Source organism: Temnothorax nylanderi, unplaced genomic scaffold (assembly GCF_030848795.1).
Source record: "Temnothorax nylanderi isolate EJ_2023f unplaced genomic scaffold, tnyl_v1.0 TNYL_tig0358_pilon, whole genome shotgun sequence".
NCBI lineage: Eukaryota > Metazoa > Arthropoda > Insecta > Hymenoptera > Formicidae > Temnothorax > Temnothorax nylanderi.
Genome location: NW_027249420.1, coordinates 7,355 through 25,583, shown reverse-complemented (window position 1 = coordinate 25,583; position 18,229 = coordinate 7,355). Strand labels below are relative to the sequence as shown.

The 18,229-nt window shown below is 34.5% G+C and overlaps 1 long non-coding RNA gene across 2 annotated transcripts in view; it reads left to right on the top strand.

The window, feature by feature from the left end:
- The window catches only part of LOC139781731 (uncharacterized), a 53,840-nt gene extending 36,932 nt beyond the window's left edge, over positions 1–16,908 (top strand). The window contains exon 3 of one of the 2 annotated variants that reach the window (XR_011720646.1): positions 16,130–16,908. This is a non-coding gene — a long non-coding RNA (uncharacterized lncRNA). The remainder of the gene's footprint in view (positions 1–16,129) is intronic. The other variant, XR_011720645.1, reaches the window with a different exon arrangement.
- Positions 16,909–18,229: the final 1,321 nt, after the last annotated feature.

Here is an 18,229-nt window from a genome sequence, read left to right as displayed (position 1 = left end):
TTTTTGATTCACACGATCCGCAATTAGTCCGCAAAATCGAATTTTTATAAGCTCGCTTTCAACGAGACACGTACCAGAGGAATAAAAATATAATTGTTGAACAGGTTTGTTTTTTTCTTCTCAGATAACACAATGTCCCGATTTTGCATATTGTGTTATCTGGGTTGTTTTATTTTTGCATTCTAAATTTAAATTCGATATCCATATCCGGAGGACATTTCAAGTAAAAAATTTTTTGCAAAGTCCACTTAAATTTAAACGAACAATAAGTTTTGTTTTTAATTATATTTTAAACGTTTAGGTTGCGAGAAGCTTTATCTCACAATTTAAACGCGAAAATGTTATTTCGATAATCTATCGATAAAAAGTTGACTTTTCTGATGTTAAATGCATGAGGATGAAGTATAATATCAGGGAAAATCAGGTACACTCTGCATGTTAATTTAACTAATAAGTCTGCTGAAACTTTCCGCGCTGTTCACGCGACTTATGCTCCGTTGGCACAGAATAACCGCGAGTTCTCTCTTTTTCTTTTTATTCGAGATGTCGTTATCAATGTTCTCAACTGCTTGCTCTATCTCTTTGTTTAGACTCCTCCGTCGCGTTAACGAGCTCGTTAACGAGTGTTCTTACTTAAAAGCATAGTTTTCGTCCCCGCAATGCGCGTCGCGTTTACGCCGCGCATTATAGTTCGTCATTATCAAATAAACAATAAACAGTTATGATTTCTAATGGGCTCGTATACATATTTTTTGTTATCTACAAACTGTTAACAAAGTGCCTCGTAGATAAATTTGATTTATTAAGCTGCATTGTTCCGATATTAAATGTAAATATCTAGAGAAGGCAATTGCAAATAATGCAGACTATTCTGCAAAATGGAGATATACTTTTGGAATTTCTAAATTATCTCTGATAATATAAACAAATAAATATGAAAATAGAATAACTGAATTAGATCATGATTATAATCAAATTTTCAAGAATATATGTATAGAAAAATTATATCTTTTTTATTTAATAGGGCCAAGTGTATGCAATTTAATATAAAATAATTCAAGATGTATATACACATTTTTTATTGTTTTATTTTGTATATATTCTTGTTTGCGTAATCATTTTTATAAACTTAAATAATTTAATTGCATGTAAAGAAGTATATGTGTACAAGTGTGCTTATTTCTTAACAATAAGTGTTGCAGCTTTTAACCCTTTATTGCATAGTATCCTTATTTGACACCTATATATTTCTTCGCAGTTTTTCTACATTTTTACGTATTTTATAATTGATTTGTGTAACATATTTGGTTTTGTTATGTTCTTAAGACTTGTATGTGTGTGCATACATAAACAACATAAATATTTAATTATTTTTTGTTTTTTTGGCTCTCTCTATCATTGATAATTTCTAAATTTATTTGTTACGTCTAAAATAAAATTTTATTACAAGCGGAATTTGACACTTTGCAAGATTCTCTTGTAGTAATTTTGAATAATTATTTATAATTAACTTATATTTGCGGTATATTTATATTTATATTTTATTTATATTACTTTTTTGTTAAAAAGTAGCAAAAATTTCTTTGATATTGGATCCGGCATTTTGTAGTTTTAAATTTTGACTGTAGATTAAAAATAGAAGAAGTCTAAAAAACTTACGTATAAAATTTTATACGTAAATAAGCCATAATTAATTTTTTCAATTTGACTGCCATATTGAATCCGCTATTTTGATTTATTACATTTCGATTTCAGATTTGCAATTAGTAATCCGAAAAAACCATATTTGATATAATCATATGTATATCAAAATTCAGTAAAATATGTTCAACAGAAAAATTTGTGCAACAAAGGGTTAAATTTTGAAATTATCCAAGCAGCCTTTCGTATTAATTGTACGATAAATATAAAACGAATTCGCACGAGTACTATTACAAGCACTAATCGAACTTGATTAGCTATCGAATCAACTGATTGCAATTCGGAAGGAGACGTCGCGGTCGTAACGTCGCTGAAACTTTTCTGGTCGCTACTTTTACGAGCATTTCCATTCGCGACGCGTGTACGTACCGGTAAAGCGAATTAATCTTCCGCGCTTTTCTCATGATGCTTTTTACGGCACACGGCAAGGCGAGCAAGGTAAATGCTATCGGCGGGGAAATATCTCGGGGATGGAATCTCCATTATGCGAGAGCGTGGAGAAATGCCGGGGGGGGAGGGGCGATCAATTCGCCCCCGCGAGTCGATTCGCGCGCGCGAGTCGATTCGCGCGCGCGAGTCGATTCGCGCGCGCGGACCTTTCGTTAATCAAATTCAACTTGGAGTTCGGGCAAATGCGTTAACCACTTATATGTGCATATTAGAATACACTCGGACTAAAGCCCTACTACGCCATTAAGGCATCGCTGTAACCGAATTCCACGTATCGGCCCCGCCTTGCAGGAACTCGAAGCATCCGAGCAATTCGCCCATGAGAACTATCGCGCTACCTACGCGCCGGCAATAGCGTCTGTTTCACCGCCATATATTTCGCTTAATCCATTAGGAATATAGATATAGGAACGCACGTGGAGATACGTAGCGGCACACACAAATATTTGGGTATTGCGTTAATAATCGTCGCCTCGTTTTCCAAAAGTCGTTTGGAGTTCTAATGGTCTACGCCAAAGTCATTTGGAGTTCTACGCAACTCATGAAAGACGCAGAAGTATTATAAAGATGAATTATTTGACGTGTAATTACTTTAATTATAAAATTTTTAGAAAAATAATTAATTATGTACAGTTTGAAACATACTTTTTGCTTACATGTTAATCATTATACATATCATTTTGATTTGATAATTGTGATGTTGCATCGCGGTGCATTTCTCTCTCTGTCTCTTCTCTCTCTTTTCGTCTTTTCTCTTCCCTGTAGAAATTAACAGATTTTCGGACATACATGGATTCGATAATATTAATTTAAGTAAAGTAATTATATCACGAATTATGTGCGAATAATTAAAATCAAATTACGAGAATATCTCGTCTTTCTTAAATTTAATAATACTTAGGATTTAGGATATTAATGATAGTAGCATTTCTGATCTGTATTATTCAATCGTTCTATGCGACATTTATTCTGGTCTGAATCACGTATGAATAAGTCGTTCGGCGATATATCAATGCGATGCAGCATTCGCCATATATTACGATCAAAGTTCACAACCAATGCCATTTACTATAGAATAAGTCTCTAACGCCGCGGTCATAAAGATATATCTTGGCGCGAAGGAGGGTCGACAGTTTTAGGTGACTGCGAATAAAGACGTCGATGGCATCGGTTTATTCTAATTTAGCAAAGTGCTCCGGAGTCACCGTGGAAAGGACCGGATGCAGACCCGAAGTTCCACGGCCATTCCGTTCCGCGAACAAACGGTTCGGAATGGCACATTTCATTGATGAACTGCACAACAGCGCACCGAGATCTAACCTCACAGTACACCCTAATACCCGCGATTAATTAAGATTAAGTACGGGATACAATTGTGCGTTCGGAGGATGCCGTAATGGCAGATCACGCGAATGCGCTTGGCTCAAATTGCAGTCTAAATTGCTGTTCGCATACCGGATTGTTATAATTTCGTGTGAATTACTGAGAGACAGAAGTTACAGATATATGCAACCCATTTTTATTATCGATTCTTTTAATTAATTCCTGAAATTGGATTTAAAAAAAATATATTTTTTTTTAACAAAAACGTCACTGCGTTATATTACATTAGAATTGTTTAAAAAAGTATACATATTTTGTTTTTGGATAATTAGGTTTCCGTATTTTTGTATATTAAATATACATTTTTTAATGATATAACGTAGTGTGTTTAACAATAAGATACCTATATCATTTTTATTGTATTAATCTTTTCTATAACAGTAAAATTTTATTACATAATAATACAAAACATAAAGTATGCAATCTGTTTCAACTAGTTTCTTTATATTCGTAACAAGACATTTTCGTAATTATGCATTAGTAATGAGGCATGTTTATAAATATCGTTAGCTTCTAGATAAGATATTAATGGACTCGTGTCAGCATAGATGACGTCTTATCTTAATTTCATCCTATTTAAGTCGTGCTGAAAGAAAGAGAGATAAATGAGTACGATATTGCGATGCACTGTTACGATCCTGATTTTATTATTAGCAATCCCCGGAGAATCATCGACACGATTTAAATTGCTTACGAGTGACGCATTAATATTAATACACGTCGGACGGATGAAAAATGAATCCAGTATACGCTAATCTTATCAATTGACGTAGTAATTTTTGTAATAAGATATTGTTTAAACTGTAGTAGAGACGCATGCAAAATTTTTTTCGCATGCAATTATTTTTATTAAGATATAAAAGATTAATCATTTATGCCTCATGTATCCAACGGTTGGAAATTATGCAAAAAATATGTACGTGTATATGCATGGAATGCGCGAAGAAATATAGGTGAAGCGTGAGAAATATAGTTAAATTATAGAGAATAAATTTTATTGCATTATTTGTTAGGAAAATATATATATAAAAAGGAATCTAAATTTTTGTCCAGAATTTACAATTTTATATATTTACCTTATCAAAATAAGTTACATAAATTTAATCTAAATTATAACACGTTGTAAGTTATAGATATATGATACACACATATAATGGGTACTTTTGTTCGTTTTTATTTTTTATCAAACCAACGCACGATATTAATATTAATTAATCATCACCATTCGCTGATGTAAAAATACTGGTATTTATCTGTTTAAATGGAACATTTCTAGCTTGACTCAAAGGGATATTAATATGCATCCGCGTCAGAGAGAGAGAGAGAGAGAGAGAGAGAGAGAGAGAGAGAGAGAGAGAGAGAGAGAGAGAGAGAGAGAGAGAGAGAGAGAGAGAGAGAGAGAGAGAGAGAGAGAGAGAGAGAGAGAGAGAGAGAGAGAGATAGATAGATAGATAGATAGATAGATATAATTTATTATGCCCAAGCAAGGCTAAAGGGCAAAAAAGTAATATAGCAGTTACAATAATATCGCAATTACAATAATATAGCAGTTACAAGATGCAGAGATACAATAAGATGTAAACAAAAGCGAAATATAGCGGTCAGAAGTTAGTATGATGTGCATGCTCTCTCTCATAAGGCAAGCAGCAGCAATCTCAATAATATACCATGTAAAAAAAAAAAACTAAGAACTAACGCAACTTAACTAATAATAAGTACAGTGAAAAAGAATAAGATAAGGAGCAGTATTACCAAAGAGAACTAAATAGTGTATATAAAACTAAGAACTAAGGCGCAGCGCAATTTATGAACTAATAATAAGGAATGAAAGCACTAGAAGTTCTATACCAGAAACAATGTTATCCAATTTCACGTGTAAGCAAGTCGATATGTCCACGAAAGGAATAAGCGTTGAGTTCAGCAAAACGTATCCCAGAAGAATTACATGTTGATTAAGCCGAACGATCAAAGAACAAGGAACGAGCCGGTCGGACCAGTCAGATAAGCTTAGCTAGATCAGTGTCGGAATCAATATGAATAACAGGTTGACCATCAGAAGACCTAACACATATTTGACCATTCCTTACCCAGACATACTTATACGACCTCTCTTTAGCAACACTCTTAGCCCGTTGTAACATGTCGTAAGTGCTCTTGGATAACAACTCGTTTACATAAATGTAACGATCTGAGTTACCACCGCATACGTCCTTACATTTGAGAACACCCTTTGCCCGCTTTTTGAAATAACCATATCGCGCACGGCACTCGAGGCCAAGGTAACAACGACTGAGCCGGAAGATGCAGCAACAGTGGAAGTCACCGACAGTGCCTTCTTAACAGTTCTGACACCGAGAATATGGCAAGACAAGTCAGGAACGTCCAATGCCTTTAGCACATTCCTGGCAAGCTCAGATGGAGCAACAGATAACGCCAATGGTAAACCCGAAATGATTAACTCATTTCCCCCATGAGTTCCCTGAAATGACTGAGCAGATTTTAAGTCGTGAATTTCGCGAATAAGTTCAGCGTTATCCTGCTCCAATTTGGCAATGCGCTGACTATTCTGACTAACGGTGTCAGCAAGCCGATTTAAGTGATTAAGTTTATCACTTAGTTCCTTGTTAGTACGTTGCTGACCGTCCATAAAAGCGGAAAACTTCGCAATCAATCCACGCAAAAGATCATTGGTAGAGTCATGTATAGTGTCATGCATAGTGTCATGCGTAGTGGAATGCATACGTGCACCGCCAAGCGAGGCATCAACAATGTTAGATACTTTAGTAAATGGCATGTTTAAAAATTGTAATTCACAACAAGCACTAGCGGACTTCGTACCTACGTAAGCTTTGACACAACCCGGATGAAATGCTCTATGACACTCAGCACATGAAACAGGTTCACCAGCAATCCGTTTAGTACACTTAACACACGTACGCTGCATGTGTTATCTACAATCGCTTAATCACTTAAAAGTAGAGTTCTGTAGTATCGATCCGCGATCAGAGTGTTCCGTATAGATCACAAGAAATATCCGTCACTTAACATCCATCACAAAACCGTCACTTAGATAGCACGTGTTCAGAAAATAGCATGTAGATAGGGAAGATCGGCAACGATAGGCGCATGCGCAGCTGAGATCAACGTCTTCCACAGGAACAGCCAAGAATTAGGTTAGAACAAGCGATGATATTTGCCACAGAAATGCTTCTAATTAGGTAGCAAGCACCAGAAAGATAATGATAGCACGTGACAAGCAACAAAAAACCTGCTAATACCTGCAACAAAATGGCCCGAAGGCGGCTTACGGCAGAAAATAGATTCGCTTAAAGCAGGAGCAAAGAGAAGAAACAAGCAATGATACTCACAGAGAGAGAGGGAGAGAGAGTAGAGAGAGAGAGAGAGAGAGAGAGAGAGAGCGAGAGAGAGAGCGAGAGAGAGAGAGAGAGAGAGAGAGAGAGAGAGAGAGCGAGAGAGGAGAGAGAGAGCGAGAGAGAGGAGAGAGAGAGAGAGAGAGAGAGAGAGAGAGAGAGAGAGAGAGAGGAGAGAGAGAGAGAGAGAGAGAGAGAGAGAGAGAGAGAGAGAGAGAGAGAGAGGAGAGAGAGAGAGAGAGAGAGAGAGAGAGAGAGAGAGAGAGAGAGAGAGAGAGAGAGAGAGAGAGAGAGAGAGAGAGAGAGAGAGAGAGAGAGAGAGCTAGTAGATGATTAAATTCGACTTTTGGCTTTTGATATATTGATCTTCCATGTGTGCAGATACACGGATCGTGACGATCGATGTCTTACGTTTGCTTACATATGCAGGACGAGATAACGAATTACCATCCGCTTTCGCACGGGCATTACAATTAACGCCGTTACATACGCCGCTCCCTAATGACATTTCGTTGCCAAATTGGCTTGTGCGGCGAAGTTATAGTGCCGTATTTATCTTCCGTTACGTATGTACGGCAAACTCACACCGGGTACCCGTCATCCCCCTGGAAATGAGTGGAACCAATTGCATAGCGAGATTCGCGTAATCGCTCCTGTAATCGTTACAGCGGCGCTACGCGTTTTAACCGCACTAATTTTGGCGGATAAATCCGACGACGAAAGTGCTGAGCGACAGGATTATTTTATTGTGGGGGCTGCTCTCGAAATATGGATACACTTTGGCAAGCGCTCCGGAATAATTTCGCTCTTTGAAAAGTGCAATAAAAATGATCTAAGCTCACAAATGGCAGATTTGGAAATGGATACGAAATAAAAGATAGAAAAAAATTATTTTCTTTGCAAATTAATATTCTAATTGCGATATTCTAATTACAGTCCGTAAATATGCATAAAATAATTACTATGATTTAGTTCTTGACGAAAAATGATAAGTTACTTTTTAATGGTAAATAAACGTTACATATATTCGTGTCACATATATTATGTAATATATTATATAAATAAATATAAAAATATTATAAGTAATTTATGACTATAGACAAAATGTGATATAAAAGTCACTATAGTTATTTATAGAGACAATTTTCTTTTACTTATTTTTTATACACATATTAACAGCATAATTCTAACAATAAGTATAAATCCGGTTTTGGCACATTATACTTTGTTAGAATCAAAACAATTACAAAATATTTATCGTTTCGTTATCTTGTTACGTATGACGTCCATTATTGTGGACAGAGAGCGACCGATATTGATCCCATGGTTGGACGTAAATAAAAATGCATTTCACATACCCTGACACGTTAAATGAAAGCGCATGAACCAATATTGCAAAGGTTATTACTGTTTATGCGCGCACAATGATGACTCGTCGGGCGAAAAGGGTTCAATTTTGTGTGCGCTTAGGGGAGCGCTATGCGCTATGGAAACGTGAATAATGGGTGCAATGCGCGATTCGATGTAACACTCGAAATCGCAAGTTATGGCGGTCTGTTGGCAGTTGTCCCGATTTTGCCCGTGATTGAAAATAAAGATGCAATTTCAGTGAGGGAAATGTAAATTTACCGATTCGTTTTCAGGGTTGCGTTTGATACATGGCCGGTGCATATATATATATATATATATGTACAACGATGTACAATATCGTCGGTTTGGGGAGGCAGATTGTTACAGAACCAAAATTATTATTTCTCCATAATATGAAATATAACCGATTGTATATTTATTGGTGAAAGTATTGCATATTTCTATATGTTTGCCAAAAATATTATTGAAATTTTATTGCTTAATATGCTCCATTTCAAAATTAATAAATTTTTAATTGGCGATAGAACTTTTTAAATACAACACCTCATTCGATAGACCTAATGTTTCGTTATATTTAGTATTTAACTAAAATTTATGTATCAAGCGAGATATTTTACGTAACTGTTCTATAAATGTTTTCGATAAATAGGGGAGACCGGGGCTAGAAGTCACACGGGTAAGTTGTCACAAAGCTTATATCTCACTTAATAGATTGAGTGGAATGTTCTTCTTTATAGTGTAGGTTGCTCCTATCGTGTTAGTCGGGTGTACGAAATAGCTCGTTTCAAAAACATCGCATGTGATATTTACGAGCACTTTTTAAAAATTGGAGGTCATGAGTAAATTTTTCTTGCCTTTATTTTTATTGTTCCGTTGGTTTTTGGAATTACTAGTCGTAATTTCTTTTTGGTTATAAGAAATATTATAGTTTTAGATAATTTTTCCTGTATTTAGTTAACCGTCATTGCAACATAGTTTATAAATATAATCTTTTTTGTTCAAAATGACCGTTCAGGGTAAGTTGTCTCAAATGAGATGGGATTCAAAGTTTATGAGAATTATTATTCTTTTATTTACTCAAAGTTTATGAAAGTATTACAAAGTTTATGAGAATTATTATTCTTTCATTTACTCTAAGTTTATGAGAATTATATTACAAAATTTATGAAAATTATTAATTTTTCGTTTAATTCATGCTGCAATATATTATTAAGTTAAATTTACCAAAAACTGGCACTAATTTTAATAAAATATTAAAACAGGAACTATTTGTTGTATGTTTCCTCTATAACATGAAAGATACATGACAATCAATCCAGAGTCATGTGACAACTAACCCTGGGTATGAGGTAAGTTGTCACATTTGCGTGGTTTTGCTTAGAATTAGATAACTTTTTTGTGTATAAATATATACAAGTCTAATATTTTTTTTCTTACACCTAAAGGATGTAGCTACATTATAAAGTAGTATACGACATTATAAAATATTGCTAACATTTTTTTAAAAATCAGTATTTGAAAAGTGTGACAACTAGCCCCGGTCTCCCCTATATAGTTATCGCCTTTGTTCCATTCTTGTAGAAACGTACTTATACAGAAATAAAGAGAACAAAAAAATGACGCGGACGGAATCGCAAGCGTTTGTAGCGCAGTATGTTCTTCTTTCTTTGAGGCGGCACGCGACGTGTCTCGCAAAAATAAAAGGAGGAAGTTCGATTCGTTAACTTCGCGCGACCAAAGTAACGGACGTGGCTATGCAAACAGTGAAAATTCAGCTACGACGAAATGGCGAACGCATTCGGCGAGTAGCAGCCGGTACGTTGAACAAACCGATGCTCTCTCGTGCCTGCGCGTGCTCAAAGGGCTCTGAAGCAGGGCGGATATACACAAGGTGATTCTCGCGGACGCGAAAAGTTCGCCGGTGGAACTTTGCCGCCGCGCTGCGCCGCGCCGGTAAGTTACGAAGTTTCACCGTTCCGTGGACGTAGTTAACGATGAACCCGGTGAACTTTGTGCCTCGATCCTGCCTCGAGGTCCGCACTTTCTCCGCAGGCGCGAACGGTACCCGTGAACTGCGCTCGCGTCGTCGGGAATATTAAGATGCATTCACACCTGTGCTTTCTTGACCGCGAGTAATCGCCTATAAGTGTCGTAAAAAAAAATTATTTTTCTCTTACATAATGTAAGAGGAGACATTATTTTGGCTTTGTATGAAAGATAAGATTTTAAAAATACCAGATATTATAGGATATCGTGAAAAATATGTATAACTAACATATTGCTCTTTATTTCTCTATGATAAATGCTTGCATAATATGTTTTGTAAAAAAAGGAAATTATATTATAGACATAACATGTAGAAAGAAAAAAAAATAAAACATAATATGTAATATTTTATTTATGTTTAATAATATAATAGCATATAAAATTGGAATAATATAGAAATTACAATTTAATGATATCGTAGATTTGTAAAATTCTCCGTGATGTAACATTTATGGAATCACCTTTAGTTTCTTGAAGTCTTGAGAAAGTAGGGCTGAGATTACTAGTTTCTTCTCAAGTTTAATCGTTGTCCTTAATAGCTTATTACGTTCATTGTTTCTGTCAAAGCATTAATACTTATTGAATTGAAAGCAGTCAGTTCAAATTAAAAATTAAAATATTTTGACGACTTAAAAATTCGGAAAAATAATCGAAATTTTTCGTTATTGTGTACTGTAGAAATTGGAAATACAGACTTTGAATAAGATGTTTATATGATAATATCAGATCAAGAAAATGATTTAAATTTAAGCTGAAACTTATTATAAAGAAACTAGAAAATTATATTATTATGTAAAAACTAGAAAACCGAAAAGTCCGGCGCGGGCGGTCCAGAGCTGGACCAGAGTGTAGCGAGCTAGGGTTAAGTAAAACATTATTTTAACAGAATTGCAATTGATATGTCAGTTATTAGGCGATTAATATTGAAAATGGAAGAGCTGCAATGAAGGTTGACGTTCAAAGAAATTTTTGTTAAGAAAAAATTTACTCGAAATTTGCTGAGGTATCTGCAGGGCAAAAGAAAGTACGTGACTCTTGAGGCACTTTGCACGAAATGCTTCAGAGCGTTCATCTTCTCTTTGCATTTTACATGATCTTGAACGAACAACCTGCGTTTGTAGGTAACAACCTGCTCATCTTTGCCAAGACCACGTGAGAGAATTATAGTACATATTTATGTACTATATAATTATATACTATATAATTATATACTATTTAATTATATACTATATAATTATATACTATATAATTATAGTACATATATAATAACGTGTAATTACATTAGCAAAATGTTTTTTGCAAAACTATTTAAGCCATACTTGTATTACACGTGTACCTTACTTCTTAATATAGATTTTGAGTTTACTGTTTGAATATGTGATAGAGATTGGGCGTATTAATTTAACAGCTTCGATTATATGCAACATCTCTTCTAGTTAAACGGAGCCATTTTCGTTCGATTGTAGGACAATTATCGAGCGGTAAATTATCTGTTTGTTTAGAATGTTTTAGTGATATATGTATATAGGTACGAGCTAATAATTAAAGAGACATAAACTATTAATAAGTCACCTGTTGGTGGTAAATTATTGATTGCGTATAATAGAATTACCGCAAATGATACAATTTGGCGCTGGTTGCCAACAGGAGAACAGCCGGATTGTTTTATGAAATACTGAAAATGAAAAAGAGAAACGATAGTCTATTTTATTGATCGATATTTTGTCTCGAGTTGATATTTTCTTATATCCGGTTGAACATTTTCAATAACGCATGATTTCATTAAAATATGAATAACAATTTGTTTTAATGATTTTAGAAATTTTTATATGATAATTTGAAATAAGTTTATACTTTTATGACAAAAATTATCCTTTTTCATGAAATATTGTGTCGCGATTAATATGCAGATACTTTTTATAATATTTTCTTGCATTAGCTTAGCAGTTTTAACTTTTTTATTTTTAGAGAGATATTTTATTTAAATTTTAATTGCCAAGTTATTTTAATGTATGGAAGGTTAAAGTTTTGGTCAAATCACAAAAATTTAATTTAAATATTTAAAACAATGAAACATTTTTACGGAAACTTTTTTGTCAAAGAAAGATTTGTTCCAGATTTGTTCGAAAATATTCAATAATTCTCAGATATCTTCTGATTTCGCGAGTAATTAAAATATACGTTGCAAATATTTTAATATTTTAATGGAAAAATTATTTTTATCAAAGCATATTTAAATCATTGGTCTTTATAACATGAAGTGATATTCCCGATATTATTTTAATATTACAGAAAGCAATTATCTGAAAAATAAAAGGAAATATTTGAAACAAATATATTTTATTTTAATTTGTAAAATTGTAATTAAGAACGCAAACTCTACAAATTACAAAATAAACCGACAGAGAGAAAGAGATCAAGAGAAAGAGAGTTGAACTGAAGTTTTCACATACGATTACTTAGAGATTAGTAGTACAATGTTTGTAACAAAAAATCATAAAAATTGTACGTATTTCAGGAAAACTTTTGTAAATATACATTATGTTTACGCGTTTATATTTGCACGCTTCTTAGTTCAGGAATACGATACGCATTACAGTTATGATTATCGTAACATCAAACGGAAGCGTTCCGGCGCCTTTTTCATCCGCTTTTTGCCGAGTTCCTTCGTCGTGACCATCGTCGCGTCGGTGGCGTTTTCTCCTGAAAAGCGCGCGGCCGAGAAGCACGGGCGGAAATTGTACTGTTCCTGGTGTGCTTTATGTTCCTGAAGTTTCACGGGATCTCCGCTTTTCGCTCGTGATGCGAGAAGCCCCGAGCGACGACGATGTCGGGGAGGAGGGAGTGGGGCTTTCACCGCGTAGTGGCTGCGCTCGTTTATCACGTCACGCGTTGATGAGACGGCGAGGCTACGGCAGCGGCCTTTACAAAGTTCTAATAAACGGAATCTACGCGTTCTCGTTGTGCGCGCGACCCGAGGAGCCAGTATTCAAGCAGGGGGTGTCCCGTGAGCGCGCGGCTATGAAAACCGATGAAAAGCGGGCTATCTCGCGTACCCGGACCTCGGATCGTCGCCCGTCGGACTCGGATAACTCTGATCGCGTCAGAGATATCTTAGAATCGTGCTAAAAACGGGAAGAGCACAAACACGCACTGCGGGAAGATATGGGGCCATCCTTTATTAATGCCATGCTTTTTGGTTGCATAAATCTTTTTATCGGTTTGATTTGGTTGGGTTAGAGTTGGGCTTGCGCATGGGATTTACGAGGAAACATAAAATTTAACAGCGAGAATGAAAGTATATATTATACATTTTCCATTGCACAGATAATTAGTGTAACGAAATAATCGTAATATTTTTTGGGAGAAATATATTGCTTTATAGCAGCTTAATCTTTAGATTTGTTCGTGTTGCTTGAACTTGAAATCCCTAAAAGTTCTTGCACTTAAAATGAGGTAAATATATTTGAACGATGGGGAGAGAGAAAGCGAAGATACTGAATGCAAAAAGTGTAAGCAACACAAATAGACCTTTTTTATATGTATTTAATAGTCTCTGGATCAGATTTTCATATGTATTTTAAAATACAAAGAATAAATATATGTTTAATGTAAAATAATATATTTATACGTATTACAACTTACTCGTAATTAATTAAAAATTAATACGGAAGAATTGATTTATCTTATTAAATTAATTTTAATTGGTTTTTAAATTATATTTAAAAATGCAAAAAGACATCTATCTGGTTTTTTTCTCTTAACTTACGTATATCAAAGTTGCTTATTATTAAATGTGTAATTGCATATTAATCGTAGACATTAAAATTACGATCAATATGCAATGCAATTGCATATTGTCGATTACATTCATACTCCGTGTGGTCACCGCGAAGGCAATTCTCAGTTTGCGGTTACCTGAAACTGCATATGTATATCCATATGGAATACCAAGAGATTCTATAACATACGTAACAATGTAGATTTGATAGTCAATTAGTTTGGATAGTTATAGCTATATGTTAACCCGTTCGTCATTAGCGTAGATATTTCTCACTATGGGAAACTGTCGGCATCTCTGCGACTGTGTTCGCAAAACATGGACAATCTAATATGTTACAAATGTCCATGGGAATCGCACGTGGAGGTACACGTCGCTCGTGAGCGCCGTTTAATGGCCCATGAAAGTTCCGCCTAATTAGCCGTCATTTAAGTCGCTACCTGGAAGCTTCGCTGCTCATCTTAAACAGCGTTTAGGAACTCAATTGCACCCTGAACAAAATACTCGTCTAAATTGTCGTGCAATCAATTTTGTTTATACGGACTGTTCTACCGTTACGTCTTATCTACGGTTAATGGCAAGTTTCTTGACCAATCTGAAGTCGATTCTTTTCCCAACAAAGATCCTGAGAAGAGTTATCATTTAATTCAATTTTCCAATATCTTATATTTTACATTACGTTTTAAAACATTAAATTATATAAGTATATTATTAAAGTTTTACATATAAAGAAAAAATCGACTTTAAATTAGAAAAATATAGAATATGTTACTATATATGTATATGTGGTTATATTGTATATATACATATATCATTGGATATTTAACATGCATATTTTTATCAAGAACTTTTCACTTTTTGAATTTATATGCATATGTTATTTTTTTTCAATTTTTATTTTACATTTTGATAGTTACATTATACGTATATTCCTCAGGCAATAAATTCTGATGGCATGTTTCAAGGAAATAGCAAAAAAATCTATTCTGTAAGACATCATTGAAGTCAATTGCTATTTTTCATTTCAAATATGCATCTATAAGATTTTCTATTTCTAAGTAATTGTATTCTGCATTTACTTACAGTTAAGTATCAATGTAATATTCTTAACATTATAAAGATTTAATGATAATAATTTGGAGTGCGAAAATTGCAGTTGTTAAATTAAAGATTATATGCAGCATGCAACCTTTGAAAGAATGAATGAAAAAAAAAACGAAGATAATGGGGGATGCTGAGGTGTCACATAGATAGCTTACAGGACAGTCCAGAATAAATAGAGAGCAAGGCTTAGTACCATGCTCGGTATTTGTATTTGTGAGAGCTTTGGGCGTGGAACTCTTATGAATAGCAAATGAAACGAGATGAGGCACACACAGTGCACGTAGAAGATGTGTTCGTGATTTCAGAAGTCCGGCCTTCGCAATTAGCTGTGTTAAAGTTTAGTTTTAGTTGTTGCTTGGCTTCTACGATTTTACTAGGGCCTTTCCGGTTCTTATTGAATTAATGACAACAAGAACTGTCAATATAATTAAAATTTCAATTACTAGATATAGTTATTGCACGCACGCACGTGATAACGAACAATGCTCGAAATTAGATTGTATATTAATTTTATGTAAACTTTTTTTTTGCACGCCTAAAGTATCTTGGACGGTTTGTGAATTCGGTCAGGAATGCGGATTCGTCGCCTTTGCCGTATCCGTGAAATTCAACTACCGGTTTGGCAACGATCGCGCGAGCTTTATTTTCGCAATAGTGGATAACGTTTCTCTTGAGGGGATTTTCTTCTTGAGACAATGCCTGCCATTTATTTTTCTTCGAAAATCCGGGTACCGTTTTACACTTGAGCTCCACATAGTATTTGTTGCGCTTTGGATTTATTGTTTTCAGATTTATAGCGTCGACGTCGAGCGTTTGTTACGATAAATGCGGAATTAAATAATACGAATGAGATATATAATATAAATAAAGTAAAATTTTATTAATGTCTTTTATTAATGTTATATGTTTCTTTTCATTGCAGGTAAGTGTTGATGTCAAGTCAATTATGTCAAGGAGAAGCGAGGTGGTGAGTTAATTTATTTATTAATTACTCTGGGATCCATATAATTACGGAGCGGCGATTTTTTTAAAGAAAGAAGCAGTATTTATTTTAAACATTTATTGACCATGACAGGAATGTTTTAAGGTTGAAATTTATTTAGTTAGAGACAGAATTATATAAACAGAATTTTTACCGGATAGAAGTAACATTTATTTTAAAATAACATACGACTTTTCTTGCATTATTTTACATACGTACGCTATAGTCAGATATCGGTCGGTCGGTAAATTCTCGTCCGTACGCAATTGATCCTTTGCAATTACGCTCGTAATAATTGCGTAACATTAGCAGCACATACGTGCCTTATATGTGTGTATAACGATCGATGCCTCATTTCCTGTTCCCTCGTTGATTAATGCTACGTTCTTTTGAGCGCGTCGATCAATTAGTCGATTGTAAATCAACGCATGACGTTACGGCAAATGTTCACGGCAAGATGTTTTTGTTGCTAATTTATCCGCGGACAGGTGAAATTCAGCCGCCGCGTCAAATTATCGCTCAACTACTGACCACTTCGACACCGCAATAATTAATGTTTCGATAATGACGGAAATGTTAACGACCCTGAATTGCCAATTAATCGGTTTATAGTTTATTTTATTTTGTTGGAGATCACAAATAAATTATAACGTATAGGGGAGACTGGGGCTGGTTGTTACAGGGGTAGGTTGTTACAGTGCCAACGGTAGCTAAACCGAAAACGCTATAGTAACGTTAGAAAGAGATAAATGATCACGCCAGTGTCGGCCGACATACCGGCCGACAAATTTAAATTCCGATTAGTTACTGAATCTAGCAAGCCTAGATTCATTTATAAGAACAACATAATCAAAGAGTTGAGACACTTTATAGAAAAAATGTCACAACCAGCCCCGGTCTCCCCTACGCGTTTAAGAAATCTTAGGATTAATATAATAGCATGGAAGAACATTTGTTCGAAATAAATTTTGTCTCTGAAAAAGTTCTACCGCAATAAGAAAGCCGAATGAATAAAAATAAATGTTTTTGCGCATTTATTTATTTATTTCTTAGTGGTTTTTTATGTCTATTTCTATTTTATTTATACTTGATATTAAAAGATATAATTATATATTTCTTTAAAATTAACTTATAAATTATTGCGCGAATCCGAAAACATTTAATATATTGAACATGTAATTATCACATTAGTCACATTTCTTTCGAATATGGTCAATGCTTTTAATTTTCGGTTTGTAATTCATGTAAATATTATCTATGTATGAACGTATCAAATAAAAAATTAAATTAAAAACATAATAAAGCCATTCCCATATGCAATAACTATAACTTCCAAGGAAATATAGTCATTTGTTATCGATATTTCAGGTTGGTAATCAAATGCTCTAAAAGTTTTTAAGAGGTGATTCCTTATACAAATTCAAGACGAGAACTTGATATGACCATATGTTCAAAATGGGTTAGTTTAAAAAATACAGAGTGTCAAAGTTGAAGAAAAAATTTCGTTATTTTCTATAATTTCACTCGGGTTATTTTCATGTCCCTCAAACATACAAACCAAACATACAAAGTTTCATCGAAATAACCCGAGTAGTTTTTGAAATTTTTGGAAATAACGAAATTTTTCCTTCAACTTGGACACCTTGTATTTTTTAAACTAAGCCGTTTCGGACATATGATTATTTGAAGTTTTTGTCTTTTTGTGTGAGGAAACTTCTTAAAATCTTGTAGAGTACTTAACTACCACCCTGTATTATACATCCATTGCATTATATAATATCCGGTAGCGCGCATTATGGTGATAATCATGAATCCGGGCGAAATGAAATGACGGAAATAGCTTACCTTCACTCAGAAGATTGTCCAAATATGCGTCACTAATCGGTTCACAAGTACAGTTATTGTTTCGGAATTGTTTGCCTATCCGATAGCAAACTACAGAATAGATATAATCCCCAATCAATAACGCGAATGTTATATCTCGAAGAGAGTATCCCATATATCGAGTATCCCGTCTCCTATTGTGTGCTCAAATATTTG